This window comes from Dreissena polymorpha, chromosome 3 (assembly GCF_020536995.1).
Source record: "Dreissena polymorpha isolate Duluth1 chromosome 3, UMN_Dpol_1.0, whole genome shotgun sequence".
In the NCBI taxonomy this organism is placed as follows: Eukaryota; Metazoa; Mollusca; class Bivalvia; order Myida; family Dreissenidae; genus Dreissena; species Dreissena polymorpha.
This window is the reverse complement of record NC_068357.1, coordinates 100,208,765-100,225,872: the sequence shown is the minus strand read 5'-3', so window position 1 is coordinate 100,225,872 and position 17,108 is coordinate 100,208,765.

Below are 17,108 nucleotides of genomic sequence, written 5' to 3'. Positions count from 1 at the left end.
AAAAACATACGCGCGGCTGTGGTTTTATCGTGCTACAAGTGCAATTGGAAGAACCAGTAAGGGAAATTAATTTGTTTTATTTGCACTCTGTATCTCTCTTAGGAAAATCTGATTGAAAATGGACTTGTTTTAATATCGGATGTGATATTGTAATAGCAAAAATAGAGGATAACAGGCCGATCATTTATTTAATCAGCTACATTGTATGTATTAAATAACCAGATCATATCGTATGTGCGTCTATCACAGCATACGCAACGAATGTGTGCGTCTATCACAGCATACGCAACGAATGTGTGCGTCTATCACAGCATACGCAACGAATGTGTGCTTTTCTATCAAAGTAAGGTCTCCAAATGTACTCAATTGTTTTGACGATTTACAAACGGAGCATGCAAGTAAGTACACGGCTAGAGAAATAAGCGCACCACACCGGACTCGCGTATTTACCCCAACCAAAATGGAAAGTAAAAAAAAACACGGCGGTAGTTGAAGTAAGGAACTTTTTTTTAATTAAAACAAAACACCCGTAAACCATCTTCGTGCTATCCGTTTTTTTTTGTTCATTTAATTTATAATTCGTACTACCGGCGTATACGCGACTTTCATCTGCGACATCACGGCTTCAACACTCGTGCTTGGCGTTTCTAAGATTCTACTGCGACTAGCACAGACGTACTTGAAGCGCAAGATGCGTCGCCGCAGAGCGCGCGGTCGTGTATGAAGCAGTTCTCAGTTTCAACTGCATTTCTAATGCGCCTAGTACTAAGTTCATTTACCGAAGTTTTAAGCAATGCAGAACCTCGGCGGTTAATTAGAAAATCTTAAAGTATACAACGCCTAGGCGATTTTCGCGTTCGAACGCCGTCTTCATGCGGTATCACGACGACGCTCAACGGCGTCCTCAAAAATGTTACCGTGTCAAAGTTAAAATATGTATGTACCTGTATTTTTACATGCGGGGGAAACCTGGCGCTCTCGGCACTTGCGATATATCCAGAACATGTAGAAATTTTATGCACTTTCTGTTTTGATGACATTACAAAATCACTAAAGCGTTGAGTAAGAAAAACTGCACTCACTTGCCAACTCTTCTAGCATACACAACGGTGAAATAGTCGTTACGGACACGGTTAAATGGTTATTTGTTTTGAGTAATTTAAAAGAAAAGTGTTATCCATGTATGATTTGAAATTATACAAGAAAGTCACCAGGATACTTTAACTGTTGGAATGGATAAATACAAATATGGAAATGACTCCTGTCAATCAAATTTGTATCACTATTTTATACGTCAATGGTTACTTTTGACATGATATTGCGAAACGTTTTTAGTTCAGTTTACTCGTATGCTAGGTTAGCTAAACTGCGTGTATTTTGTATGGAGAGATCAACTCATTCAGTGCATTAGTTTTATTGTTATACCAAGTAAAAGTCCGAGGCACGAATCAGATTGTACTCGTTTTTAAATACAATAATGTCTTTATATCTAAGGACAAAGAAAAAACACGTTCGTGAACCAAATCCGTAAATCGTTAAGTTAACACCATATATCAATCCGATTTTCTATACATGGGTATATCACAAATTCGATAAGCAAAAGTAGAGCTCCTGCGTGACTTTGTGACATGCATCTGAAAATAATTGAGCTGCGCCCCGGCTGAACGGGATTTAAGGCATGTGCGTGAATTGTTGTCACAGATAAGCCTTTGCAGTCAACACAGGCTAATCAGGGACGACGAAAAATACAATACAATCGGAAATGTTCGTCCCTGATAAACCTGTGCGGACTGCAGAGGCTAATCTGGGATGACGATTTCACGCACGTGCATTAAATCCCGTTTTCGCGGAACGAGAATCAATTGAAAACTGCGTCAAGAGGGTCGTGCGGTCTACTTTGCTGCGTTCAGGTCGTAATCCGGTGCTCCCTGCGTGGGTTCGAATCCCATTTCTAACAAATATAGTTTAAGTAATGTTATTGTAAAATACCGTACTGGCTGACATTTGTATACAGCAAAAGAACAATGTCGCCGCCAATAGTTTTTTTACTCTATTGTCGCCAGTAATTTATTTTTCGACTCCCCCGCAATTCGTTTCCGCAAAACAGCGGTACTCATAATTGGATAAATACCTCTGGGAAAATGTCAATCAATTAGCTTACTTAACAGTCTGTGACGAATCGCCTTGACCTCCTGTCGTGCAATATCTGAGATTTGTTGAATTTATTAGGACGTTGGAATAAACGGTTAGCGTGATATAACGTATGCCGATTTAGAAAATATCTATAATATACAGATTTGGTAATAAGACGCACCATGCTTAGTGCGGATGGATCAAGTTCGATAACTATTTCATAGTCAAAAGTATTAATACAGATGAACAACATCCGATCTGAAAATGTTCTTAAAATGATTTCAAATACTAAATATAATAAATTAACATGATACTAGACTTTTGCCAAAACAGTAAGAAACAGCACAACACGAAACAACATACACACATAGAAGAATAAAGCTGGGGTCGCCGCCTTGGAACGGTCAATGCAAAGCTTTGGGGGTTTAAACCGGTTTTAGAGCGCTCAACCTCACACTTAGCCCAGCAATGTTCACGAAACATATAAGTTTTCATAAAATTTAAACTCATAGCATTGCAACTTAAGTTACACAACAATTAAAGGGAATGAAAACGCATTCAATTTAATTACCATTTAATTACTCAATTACTTGTCTAAGCTGTGATTTTGCAATGTTTTCAAGTTTTATACCTTGGTCTATTTTATATTTAGTTTTGCGTATTTTCTTATTTTGTTATAAAAAGTTCATCGTTTCGAAAAATATACTCTGTTTACATTTTTATGCGGTTAAAGGCGTTTCAGTTTTAAATTCGTGTTTTTCTTCATGACAGCCTTTGTTGAACCACTGGTTTTATTTCTTGTACGTGAGATGGTTTTAATGAAAACCCGTGTTGCTTGTTTATGTAAAAAGTTTGGGAGCAGATTTACCTGATCTGTTGTATTGATGCTATTTGCTGCTATGTGCTGCTATTATAATCTGCGAAATTATTTATATTATTGATTAGTGATTCACAAAAAAACATGCGAGAATTCTTAGTTGAAAATAAACTTCGTTTCTGTGTGTTTTTCTGTAAATTAGAATGAAAGACATATGGCGACGTGTTCGGAAAAAATGTTCCAATCTAGTATCTTAAAATCAAGTAAAAAATGAATACAGTTTATGCTTACCAACACTTTGTTAGTCAGTGACGCTAAGACCGCGTGGTGATTTACGTAGATTTTCAATATATGTTCATATTTCAGCCCTCGGAGGCTGTAAACAGTAGAGCTAATTTTTGTAATGTGTATTAAATATACTTAAGATATTTCTTAATTAATCAACATTTTTTCTGAAGATACATCGCTTTTTAATATTGGTTAAAATCTTTTTTGTATAGATAATATTTATTTGTATAAAAATCGCATTAAAACCTAACCACCAAATCGTTTTCTTATATTTCTAATACTTACGAAATACGTACACTAACTACGTTACTTGAATTCAATCACGCGTCACGTTTTGCCATTTATGTGAACGATCAAGCTTAGTTAACACAGGATTAAACCGAGTAACACTATTCTAAGAATAGCAACAGTTGACTGAATTAGCATGCGATTGCTTGCACCATTAAACCCGTAAAAAATATTACATTAATCGGCTTTCTCTCGTTGTTATAGTAATTTGTTTCCACATGAAAACAGAACTTTACTGCGACATTTCTTCGAACAAGTAGCGACCTTTTACAGGAAAATAATGGAGTAATTGAATTTCAGTACTCAGCGCTGTCTACGGATATTTGTTGATTTATCCGTTATTTCCTTTTGCACTGATGACTGTATGGTTTCCAGACTATGCGTGGGAGTCTCCGTACGGGTCCATACTCTCTTGAGTTAGACCTTGTATTGTCACGGTGCACCAAGATGACTGCAGTAGTACTTCTTGTCATAAATGAAACTGGTAAGACATAAACAGAAAACGTTAATTGTGGTGATGTTTCTGTTAGGAACATGCCTTTGATCAATGACATGATAATTAAAATGATTTTTACTATATTATATGAAGTATTTGCGTACCAAGGTAAATATCCTATTTTAACTTTTTTTTGTTTAATTGAAGACACACAGTCAATACCATTCTTAACAGTTTAATAATAATATGCATGAAGTAACCTTACGGGTTTATGATTATTGATTATCTTTTAATAATGGATCAAAACACATTTATTAACAGACAATCTACCATAAACCTCATATTGTTCAGTTTAGGCTGCACTTATTGATGTAAAAGTAGCCTTCTTCCGCGGGAATATTTAATGTTTACAAACTACAAAATGCGAACATGAAATCATCATCACGTCGTGACTGTTTATTGTTTATTTGCGTGATTGTCCTTGCAGCTCATACGCCATTGACTATCGTCACAGTGTTAACACATTTAATTCAATATAGTTTGTGCGATCTCTTACAAATTAAGTTGAAAATAGATTTAGAGATTAAACATAAATAATGCTCATGACAAATGGGTCTACTAATTAATGCTCTTAGAGCCGAATGAGTTGTCTCCAAAATGCGTCTATCTTAAATATGTCGCCGACTGTCTAGGAATGAAGCCATTATCAATTAGACCAAACATCTTATGGCCTTAACGTGGTCTGTGAACGTGTTGTGTTAATGTGACAATTGACAGTTCGATCTTGATTGTTATTATGTAAACATAGTACGTAATCAAGCTTAATGACGGGTTTTATAAATAAATTAAGCGAGATATAATCGATCCTAATATTTGTATCTATTGCATCGAACAAATCCATATAATGTCATCGTCACCTATACGCGTTAGGTCATAATTTACTAGTCCAAGTATTTTAATGCTGAACCTGACAATGAAAATATATCGAAAGGTTAACACCCCATTGTATATACCAATTATTTTAATACTCAATTAATTAAGGTTTGGGATCAACCACAAATTAAACATCTGATTTTCCAGATTATGCGATGTTTGGTTGTTGATGTTGTCAGAAGTAGAATTCCACTATTTTACTTGATGATGGATTATATTATATTTTATTTAGATTTAATATAAATTCTTGAAAATGCACACGGCACCTTTTATCAAGGCATATTTGACCATGTTTCAAGTATCGAATGCTCTCAAAAGAGCTATTTTGTAAAATAGAATTTAAACTAACAATAGTTTAAATTTAAAGTACCCTGGCACAAGCTTTGGCGAAATGACTTCATAATTCCAAAGTCTTGCTAAGTTGATATTTCTTTGTTTAATACTTGTTAAATTTGTTGTTTATATACGTGTGTTACGTTGTCAGTTTTTCCGTGAAATATAACAAATACAAATAAACATATCATTTAAAAGATTAATTCTTAAACCTGCTGTAAATATATATATATTCAAAAAGCTTTAACATACGTTCCAAGCTTATTTTACCATCCAGTACGTGTGCAAAGCCATTATTTGAATTTCGAACGGTGGTTCATTGGACTTCGAATGGTGGTTCATTGTCATAATTACAGTGGTTCATTGTAATAAGTACATTGGTTCCTTGTAATAAGTACAGTGGTTCATGGAAATAAGTACAGTGGTTCATTGTAATAAATACAGTGGTTGATTGTAATAAGTATATTTGTTCATTACAATAAGTACAGTGGTTCATTGTAATAAGTACAGTGATTTATGGTAATAAGTTCAGTATTTCATTGTAATAAATACAGTGGTTCATTGTAAGTACAGTAGATCATGGTAATAATGACAGTGGTTCATTGTAAGTATAATAGTTCATTGTAATAAGTACAATGGTTCATGTTAATAAGTACAGTGGTTCATCGTAATAAGTACAGTAGTTAATTGTAATAAGTACAGTGGTTCATTTTGATAAGTACGGTGGTTAATTGTAATTAGTGCACAGGTTCATTGTAATATGTACGGTGGCTTATTTTTATAAGTACAGTGGTTCATTGTAATAAGTGTGAGGATAAAGCTTAATTGATGTTCGTGCGATTGAATTGGTACAACATCAGCGCATAGACAATAAGTGACATGTATGAATTCTCGATTAGCTTAGCGTCTAATTAGCAATTGAATCATGATAGTAATTAGAATTGGTCTTTAATTAATATCCGCAAATATATCATAAACCTAGTTAATTGCTTAAAGAGAAAATTGAAAAAACATAAATCAATTCTAACTACAAACGAAACGAAACCAACTTGACACTATATTTTAAATAGTCCATGGCAGTCGGTCACTTTGAAATAAGATGATGCCCAACAATGTTGACAAAAAGCAAACGTTTTCATCCATGTCATCCGCTGTGAATGACTTACACGCAAAATATCCCATTACAGCATGTACCTGCTTACAGTTGTTTTCAGTTGATGTAGCGGAAAGACAAACCATCAGTGACTTCCGCGTGGGAGAAATAAACATTGGCACTAAAACATACATCATGTTAGCATGTAATCACATTGGTCGTTATAATTCCAATTTGGTAAATATAGACCATCGGAATGTTTGTCAGTTTGACACAACTGGTCTTTCTCTTTTTATTGACCAAATAAAAAAAAACAAGTGTTCTTTATCTGTTAAGTTTGTTTGGAATTTAACATTGATCATTTGACATTTATGGCATTCTGGAAAACATAATATATTAAACTGCGCTCAACGATCGAGGATTAAAATTGCCTTTACATTCTCAACGCATACTTCGACTGGTATGTGCTACAATTTGCAACGCATTTTCATCCTCAATATCATATTGAAAGTATAATATATGTACATCGTTTTGCATACACATCCTCTTTTAATAATTATATGACACGATTTGTTTGTTATCAAAAGTTCATTCTATTGGGCGTTTCCCCGAAATAAACTTAACAAATACACACTGCAAATTTCCAACTTTCACACACGTTTACAGAACTATCAGCGCAATACATGACCATTGTAACAAAAACTCTCAATTTTCATGTATGCAAATATACACAACACTATACATTGTTTATGAGGCCATTTAATTGGAATATGGACGATTTAAATTAATCCAAAGTTTCTTTATAAACGATGAAGCGCAGTTTTGGCAAATCTTACATACACCTTTATACCACTCTAGAGGCTGTATTTATTACTCAAATTCACACAATTTACCATGTTTGAATCTGGGTCAATTGGAATAAACAACTATTTCACCATTTTAAGTCTTCGTCAATTAGTATTCCACTTTTATCATTACCCTGTTGTTAACGTTAAGACAACCTCACCAATACTATTTCTTTTATTTTGAAAACAGAATGTTTCTAATGATATTGTAACATATTAAATGATATATATTTATATTATAATAGTTGTTTCTTAAGCTTTCATAAAAATCAACTTTTAAGTATACGTTATTTTTAATGCATATTAACAACATTAACAATCATCTACTCCTTCCGAGTTTGTCGAAATTAATTTCGACTTATTCGCAGCTATCCATCCTTGCACCAAACGTGCTGTAATTGATTTCAGCTTACGCAGCGGAAAGATCGGCCATGCGGGACTTCCGCGTGGGAGAGAACAAGGTGAATACATCATGGAGGAAATTTGAACTAGCCTTTTAAGAATTGACCTTTACTATGTCTGTAAACATATTATTGACATTTCGTTTGGCAGCAGTATGATATTAACGAACTATTTATTGAGGTAATACTACAAGTTGGAACCCATTGACCCACTCGCACTCGAAGAAAAATATATATTTAACAAATGCAAACTGTATAAGATTTTCTAATTAAGATATTCTTGAATTATTTTTTTCCAACGATAATTATATTTATATTAAACTAGTTCCATTACTTTAAAACCACCACCAACAACAGCATGTATTGTTTTTTAATACTCCCCTGTGGCATATCGAAACACCATTACTAAGATGTATTTGGTAATACTATTAAACAATAATGCTTAATGAACAGACAATCAATCAATGGAATATTTTGCTACGTAAAAGCTATATTGACAAGTAAGGTAACTTTTGCAATCCTTAGATGTACACGCTCAAGTTGTTCCGTATATTGTTAAGGTAAAGGTCACATAAAGGTTTAACATAGGCATTGGCATATATATCATTTTTACAAGTCAAACAACCTTTCGTATAGTTAACTCATTTCATTCATAAGGAAATTTAAGAATAGCGGTTACGAGTTGTTTTCATATTTAATATTCGCGTCTTTAAAATATTAATATGAAATTTTATATATTTTAAAATAACGCCTTAAAGTAATAACAAATGATATAATTTTAAATCGATATGTTTTCTTTTGAGCAACAAGCACTATGCACGCACAACTTGCGAGAGTACTCAAATTCATTCGTAATAATATTATTATTCGTTATATGAGTAATTTTATTTATTTATAAAATGAATAATGTTCATTCAGCGAATTGTGTTGTGAAAAAAACAGTCGTATTAGCTGTTGCGTTGATTCCAATACATGAATGATATAATATATACAATAGGTAGTTTTTTTTTCACAAAATGTGTACATAAAATGATTGCAAAATTGTTAATATTTTAACAGTATTTTGCAGTTTTCATCAATCCATTTGTTGGTACAGTTTGATATACATTACTTTCATATTTTGCCATCTTATCTGATGATTACCGTGAGTGTAATTTAAGCAGTTGCATTTCATAGAAATTACAAACGTACAGTAAGGATACTGTTTGCTTGCAATAGTCCTTCCGAACCACATGTAAGTTAATAAATGCTAACAATGTACTGTGCTGTTTTATGGGTAAGATACGTTTTTAAGAATTCTGCATCATGCTACCGCTTTTGTACCAAGCATTTATTGGCGAAAAGCGAAATACTTACATGTGTTTACATTCTTTCTTTGCGATTTACAGTTTCCCAAAGGTATTATTGAAATATGTATTATTTAATTCGAATGATCCATGGGTAAACAAAGTCATTAATGTTATGCCAGAATTTAGCATATTCTTAGTTTGATAACAAAGATCACAAATGATAAACATGCAGTATAATTTTGAAGAACGTTTCCAGATTACAGCAAAAATTATGTAACCTTTATATTTGTGCAAGCAATTGAATGTTAATGCATGTCGATCAAATATACGATATAGTTATATACTGTAAATATATAATTTGTAACATCAAATTGTGTTAACTGACATACTTTTCATATCTCGGGTATAAAGCAGTGTTTGCATTAAGAAGTAGTCAACTTAATTTTAAAGATAACTTACTAAAGGAAAAAGTGCTGCGAGATGTTAGCGCCGAAAAACTTAGCAAAAAGAGCGAAGATTTTGAATTTTGCACGACACAAAATATAATTGCTACACAATCGTACCGATTACAAGTAATAAAAAAACGCCCAAATGAGGTGTATGTACACATTAAGTTCATTTCCGATTCATAATTTGATGCTGAAACCTTGTAATACACTTGCTTAAGGAATCGAATATGCATATCTGTGCAATGTTATAAGCAACGAAAACGAACTGCGTGAACTAATTGGAATTTTGTACATGGTTTACCAATAATTTTTTACTCATATTCCAAAATATTTCTGAATGAGTCTAAATAAACATACCATGTAGTTACATAGTTAAATGGAATTGAATGTTATCTACACAATGTTAAATCAATGGAAAATATATATAACACATATTATTATTATATTCAAAAATGGATACGAGTTGATATAACATTATCTTAGTAATTATATTATTTATTAACAACATTTTAGTTTTCGCAAATTATACTTACATTTACATTTATTAATGTTTGTTTTCACCTCATGAGTATTTGTTTAAAAATACAGTCACATCAATATATTGTTTTCGGAAGCGTCCGAAGACAGTAGGAGACTTTAACTTACATAAATATCTTAGGCTACTTAATAACAAGGTACTTGAATACAAACTTTCCTATTTTTCATTGGAAGTTATGTCAATACAACCACATTAACACCAGGTGAACTTCAATTACATACTGTAAAGATAACATTTCGCAGAGATCTCGGTGAAAAGACTACAACACATCTAAGAAAACATCAAATGGGCGCAATTTAAATAGTTTATATTGCGAAATAAGATAAACAATATAATGCAATAACAAGATGTGTTTGTGAAACACTATGTCCCCCCATATATTTGACATTTGACCTTGAAGGATGACCTTGACCTTTCACCAATAAAATTGTGCAGCTCTATGAGATACACATGCATGCCGAATATCAAGTTGTTATCTTCAATATTGCAAAAGTTATGGCAAATGTTAAAGTTTGACGTAAACAAACCAACAAACAAACCAACAAACAGACAGGGCGAAAACAACATGTCCCTTAGTTTAGACTTGGGGGCATAAAAACAATCATTCAAATACCATAATTAATAACGTATAAAGCTATGTTGGAAATAATCGTGTACACGATAATGAACATATTGCCTCAATATTCACCATGTTATGCTAATTACTAGGTTATTACTTTAAATGTTTGTGTTTGCACCTAAGCATAAGTCGTAACTATGAACATGAAAGAAGCAATAATAATTTTGTTCCTAGGCCATATTTATCAATAATATACGCTGTCCTCAAACCAATATAAGAAACATACCAGTTTGAATCAGAGCTTACTTTGTATTTAGCAAATCGTTCAAAATGTGGTTTCGATAAAGACTGACACAATTGAATCAGTAAGGATCCAAAACTTTTAATGATCGGCTAATTCTACTGATTGTATTTGAACACAATCGCTGGATTATACAATTGAACTACGTATTGTAATACAAGAAAATAAAAAACAAACAAATAACACAAATATATATCAGCAAACGAACAGTGTATACAACACATTATTTGTTAACTTTCACTCTTTCAACATTTTTGTATAATTATAACGATGATTTTACGTAAATATAAACTATTTGACCAAACCCATTCATATAGGCATTTTCAAGTCAGATGAAATAATGTTAAATGATTTAGACGATTTAAGCATGATGAGTAATTTGACATCATCATGCCCAAAAGCCATAACTTATTGCCTTACAAAGTGATCAGATATATTACAAGAAGCCATAACTAATTGCCTTACACAGTGATCAGATATATTACCAGAAGCCATAACTTATTGCCTTACAAAGTGATCAGATATATTACCAGAAGCCATAACTTATTGCCTTACAAAGTGATCAGATATATTACCAGAAGCCATAACTTATTGCCTTACAAAGTGATCAGATATATTACCAGAAGCCATAACTTATTGCCTTACAAAGTGATCAGATATATTACCAGTAGCCATAACTTATTGCCTTACAAAGTGATCAGATATATTACCAGAAGCCATAACGTATTGCCTTACAAAGTGATCAGATATATTACCAGAAGCCATGACTTATTGCCTTACAAAGTGATCAGATATATTACCAGAAGCCATACCTTATTGCCTTACAAAGTGATCAGATATATTACCAGAAGCCATAACTTATTGCCTTACAAAGTGATCAGATATATTACCAGAAGCCATAACTTATTGCCTTACAAAGTGATCAGATATATTACCAGAAGCCATAACTTATTGCCTTACAAAGTGATCAGATATATTACCAGTAGCCATAACTTATTGCCTTACAAAGTGATCAGATATATTACCAGAAGCCATAACTTATTGCCTTATAAAGTGATCAGATATATTACCAGAAGCCATAACTTATAAAGTGATCAGATATATTACCAGAAGCCATAACTTATTGCCTTACAAAGTGATCAGATATATTACCAGAAGCCATAACTTATTGCCTTACAAAGTGATCATATATATTACCAGAAGCCATAACTTATTGCCTTACAAAGTGATCAGATATATTACCAGAAGCCATAACTTATTGCCTTACAAAGTGATCAGATATATTACCAGAAGCCATAACTTATTGCCTTACAAAGTGATCAGATATATTACCAGAAGCCATCACTTATCGCCTTACAAAGTGATCAGATATATTACCAGAAGCCATAACTTATTGCCTTACAAAGTGATCAGATATATTACCAGAAGCCATAACTAATTGCCTTACAAAGTGATCAGATATATTACCAGAAGCCATCACGTATCGCCTTACAAAGTGATCAGATATATTACCAGAAGCCATAACTTATTGCCTTACAAAGTGATCAGATATATTACCAGAAGCCATAACTTATTGCCTTACAAAGTGATCAGATATATTACCAGAAGCCATAACTTATTGCCTTACAAAGTGATCAGATATATTACCAGAAGCCATAACCTATTGCCTTACAAAGTGATCAGATATATTACCAGAAGCCATAACTTATTGCCTTACAAAGTGATCAGATATATTACCAGAAGCCATAACTTATTGCCTTACAAAGTGATCAGATATATTACCAGAAGCCATAACTTATTGCCTTACAAAGTGATCAGATATATTACCAGAAGCCATAACTTATTGCCTTACAAAGTGATCAGATATATTACCAGAAGCCATAACTTATTGCCTTACAAAGTGATCAGATATATTACCAGAAGCCATAACTTATTGCCTTACAAAGTGATCAGATATATTACCAGAAGCCATAACTTATTGCCTTACAAAGTGATCAGATATATTACCAGAAGCCATAACTTATTGCCTTACAAAGTGATCAGATATATTACCAGAAGCCATAACTTATTGCCTTACAAAGTGATCAGATATATTACCAGTTTCCATCGACATTCTGGGAAAATATCCACGTCAATATTTATGTTGCATTTTCATATGATACGTTTCAAGCGAAAACCATACTTAAAGACCGATGTTTTGTTATACCATTATGGGCTGTCATTTGTTTGTAACACGACTCGCCCTAAATGCAATCTAATGCTTGATCTGCAAATAAGCAACGCAAAACACATGTTTTAGTGCATTGCCACCCCCCTAAAAAAATCGAAGTATCAACTGGAAACATTGTATAATAATTATAGAAGTATACACCTTGACTTTGACCAGAGTGGTTCCAAATGGAATTGAAATGCTAGGTCTACATGTAAACAACCCTCGCACAATTCCAGTGCAATAACTCTAGCGGTATTGACGTTATTGTTATTATTAAACAACGTTTAACAAGACCCGACATAATGCCCACAAGCCCGCAATACCTCAAACCAGGAATATCAACCTCGAGCCCATAGATAGTTACAAACGTATATGTTTATACAGGAAATTTTGAAGGAAACTATATCGTTTCAGGAAAATTCAACGACAGAGGGGATAATACGAGTAGTGCAAAAGGACGATTTCAAATGGCAACATAACACTTCATTAAAAGACAAACAAGTTTTACTTTAAATCCGAAATAATATTGATCGCTGCATTATTTATCGAAATTACTGACGCGAAATGAAACTCGCATTCGAAGTAAAGTACATATTTTCTTTAAAAAATATTGGAAAGGAATCAACAAATTGTTATATCGGTGAATTCATAGAACGTTGTAAAACCAAAAAACTCTAATGGGCTTATACGTATAGAGAAAACATCGAGCTCACATTGCTGTTCCTGTATAAAATTTTGTATATAGGCCCTAACACGACTATATTATATAAGTTTACCCCAGCAAGGTACATTTGTTCAACGGTCTCCGACAATGTTTGCAGCATATTGAAAACATCACAAAGTGTAGTATCATCGATAAATTGGACAATCAGTGAATTTGTATACATTTCAACATACATTGACTTCTAGGGTGTTTGGTGAATAACTAAGAACAACGTTACAATACAATTAAAAAACAAACATTAAAATTTTGAATAATACAAATACTGTCACAAATAAATTCCATATAGACTTAAATGCGTAGCTCAATTACTCTTGCTTAGGAAACACATGTATTTTTTATGTGGAATTAAGCCGCAGCCCAGCGGGCATCAAACGTTGTGCGAACGTTGCTGCAACGTAATATTTAGGTCGCAACGTCGGCAACCATTACCGAACGTTGGCACAACGTTGCATACAAAACATTACCCGGACGTCCGGGTAATGTTTTGTATGCAACGTTGTGCGGGTAATGTTTTGTATGCAACGTTGTGGCAACGTAATATTTAGGTCGCAACGTCGACAACCATTACCGAACGTTGCCAAAACGTTGCATACAAAACATTACCCGGACGTTTCATCAAACGTTGCAGTTTGGTTGTCACAAACACACAATGGTGTATATGAAAGTTTAAATGCGACCTACATACAACGTTGCAGCAACGTTGGGAAAAAACGTCGCAGCAACGTTGGGAAAAAACGTCGTGAAAACTTTCATGTAGACCATTGGTACAACCAAACTGCAACGTTCGAATGCAACCTAAATACAACGTTGCAGCAACGTTGGATGCCCACTGGGAGTAAGCATCTGTTATGTCACAAAATGGAAAAGGTGACAGGCGGGGGAGGAAGGCATTGATCAAATATTGATGGTCAACACCACTAATCTGCTTTAAAAGGCTCTTCACGAACTGGGGAAATATAGCGCTGTCACAGTACAAAAACTACTATGTTTATTTGTGTTGTCTTTTAACATTTACTAAAATCCGTCCACATGGGGCAATAGCCTTCTTGCACTGGTCTTCATAAAATATTGAACATTGAATCTCTTGAATCTATATTTGTTACAACCATAATAAAGATAAACAGCATCGGTTATTCCTAATAGAGTGAATAAATGTATAATGTTTCATGTGGGGGAGTCGATGGAATCGTGAAATAACTGATAAAAAATGTATGTTTGACAACACTACCATCGCGAGACAACAACATACGAGGACCTGGACAAAATTAAGTGAATGTATCTATGTTGCGCGAATTAATGTTTTATATAACTATTTATGCATAGCACATGCGATGGAGTTTGCATTTGACTGCACTCATATTATGTGTTTCGTGAAAATATTTTGCATATCAATATCAAGACATCAACAACCCCAACTCAGACATATCTTGTAGACATGTGTTCAAAGCCATGAAAACATTATAATGTGTTCGCTTACTCAAAGCTTTTTCACTAGTTCAGAGTAAACATTTGTGTCACTAAGTAGCGAATAAAGGAATAATGTAATGTGGCAAATCCATTAACATTGAAACAAATGGGTATGCAAACAAATATTTGTTTCTCTCTAATTTGCGCATTTAATTGAATAAACAGATATTAAAAATATCATGCATATAACAATTGGAACACGTCCACAATCTACCAGTTTTTCATGTTTAAGAATTAAGCTATGCACACAAATAATTACTTCTTTCACAAAATGCTATGGAGTAAAAGAATACTCTCCGGACCATAAAGCGTTTTCTTTAAAATTTTCCTTTAATATTTTATTTTGGTAGATGTATGATATACATCTAAATTTTCAATACAAAGCAATATGACATAAATATGAATATTTTGTCTGGAAAGTTCGGTTGGAAGTTAAAAATGTAATATATGAAATATGCTATATAGAGTGGTTATTATATTTACAACGATTTGTAAAGGCTTTATTACAAATTATAGTACGGTTTTGACCTAGAATTCAACTTCGTTGTTGTTAGTTAATAAATTATGTAAAAGTATACAAATAAATAGGAAATGCTTGAACTAGTGCGGGAACATTTTTCAAGAAACTAATCATCATTTAATTAGTAATATACGTATGCTAAAGAGTATAACAAGAAAAAATATAACTGAACGTAGTAATTTTAGTTTTTTATACGACCAGCTAATATCTAACCTTATTAGCATTGGGTGTTTCGACATATACTTGTATTTTCTATATTCTCTTAATATATAGTAAAAAAATGAGAAAACAGAAAAGTAAAAGATGAAAAATTACTTATTTCACCTATTGAAACGTTTACTTACCAACCGGACAATATGCACCCGATTAAAGGCTATGGCACATTTAAGTTGTTTTCGCCAAAAAATACATTTGACTTGATTTGACTTTACTGCGTAAAAACATTCATTGAAATGAATTACTTCTATATTTATTTTCTTTATATTACACCTTACATGTTAGTCTCGATGTGTTTATTATATCATTAAAGTCAAAATGAATACATTCCAAATCATTTCAACAATCCGTTACAAGTATTTAATGAATACCGATCGCTTATTTAACAAGAAACTGCAAATTCGAATTAATAACACGATACTGCGCTATTAGGGAAAACAAACTTTACGAAAGTGAATTACCTTTATTCATGTTTGGACGTTTAAAAACGGTTTGCAAAACTGATATATTCAGTTTGTTCCAAACGATTTATTTTTGCTTTGTGCTATTCAACATGAAATGTAATCCATGTATTCAATTGTTTTGCAATTCACATTAAGGAAAATATTCACTGACAACGCTCGAATCTTTACTATGCTACGCACTGGAACATTGCAATTCACATTTAGGAATGCATTCACTAAAAACGCTCGAATCTTTACTATGATACGCATTGGAACATTGCAATTCACATTTAGAAATGCATTCACTAAAAACGCTCGAATCTTTACTATGCTACGCATTGGAACATTGCAATTCACATTTTGGAATGCATTCACTGAAAACGCTCGAATCTTCACTATGGCACGCACTGGAACATTGCAATTCACATTAAGGAATACATTCACTGAAAACGCTCGAATCTTTTCTATGCTACGCACTGGAACGAACAGTTAAAGTGTGGCTTAATCGGTTTTTACTTCATGCCTGTCAAACATGAAAATCACATAAAACACGTATGTATTTTGAATTTGAATGATAATGAACAACTGTTAAGTTAGGTTTAAAGGTTTAACGGTAACAAAGAAGATATCGCATCAATATAATAAGGTCAGGGTTAAATATTAATAAATTGCGTGGGCAGTAAGTTTGTGGGATAATGTCTGCACACCTAACGATAAAAGTTAACATCTTTCCTACCAAAATAAAACCACAGGGGAAACAGTGAAATTGAGCGCAGGTTGGAAAATGAACCAGTTTTCCAATGAGACCGTCTTTATATATTAA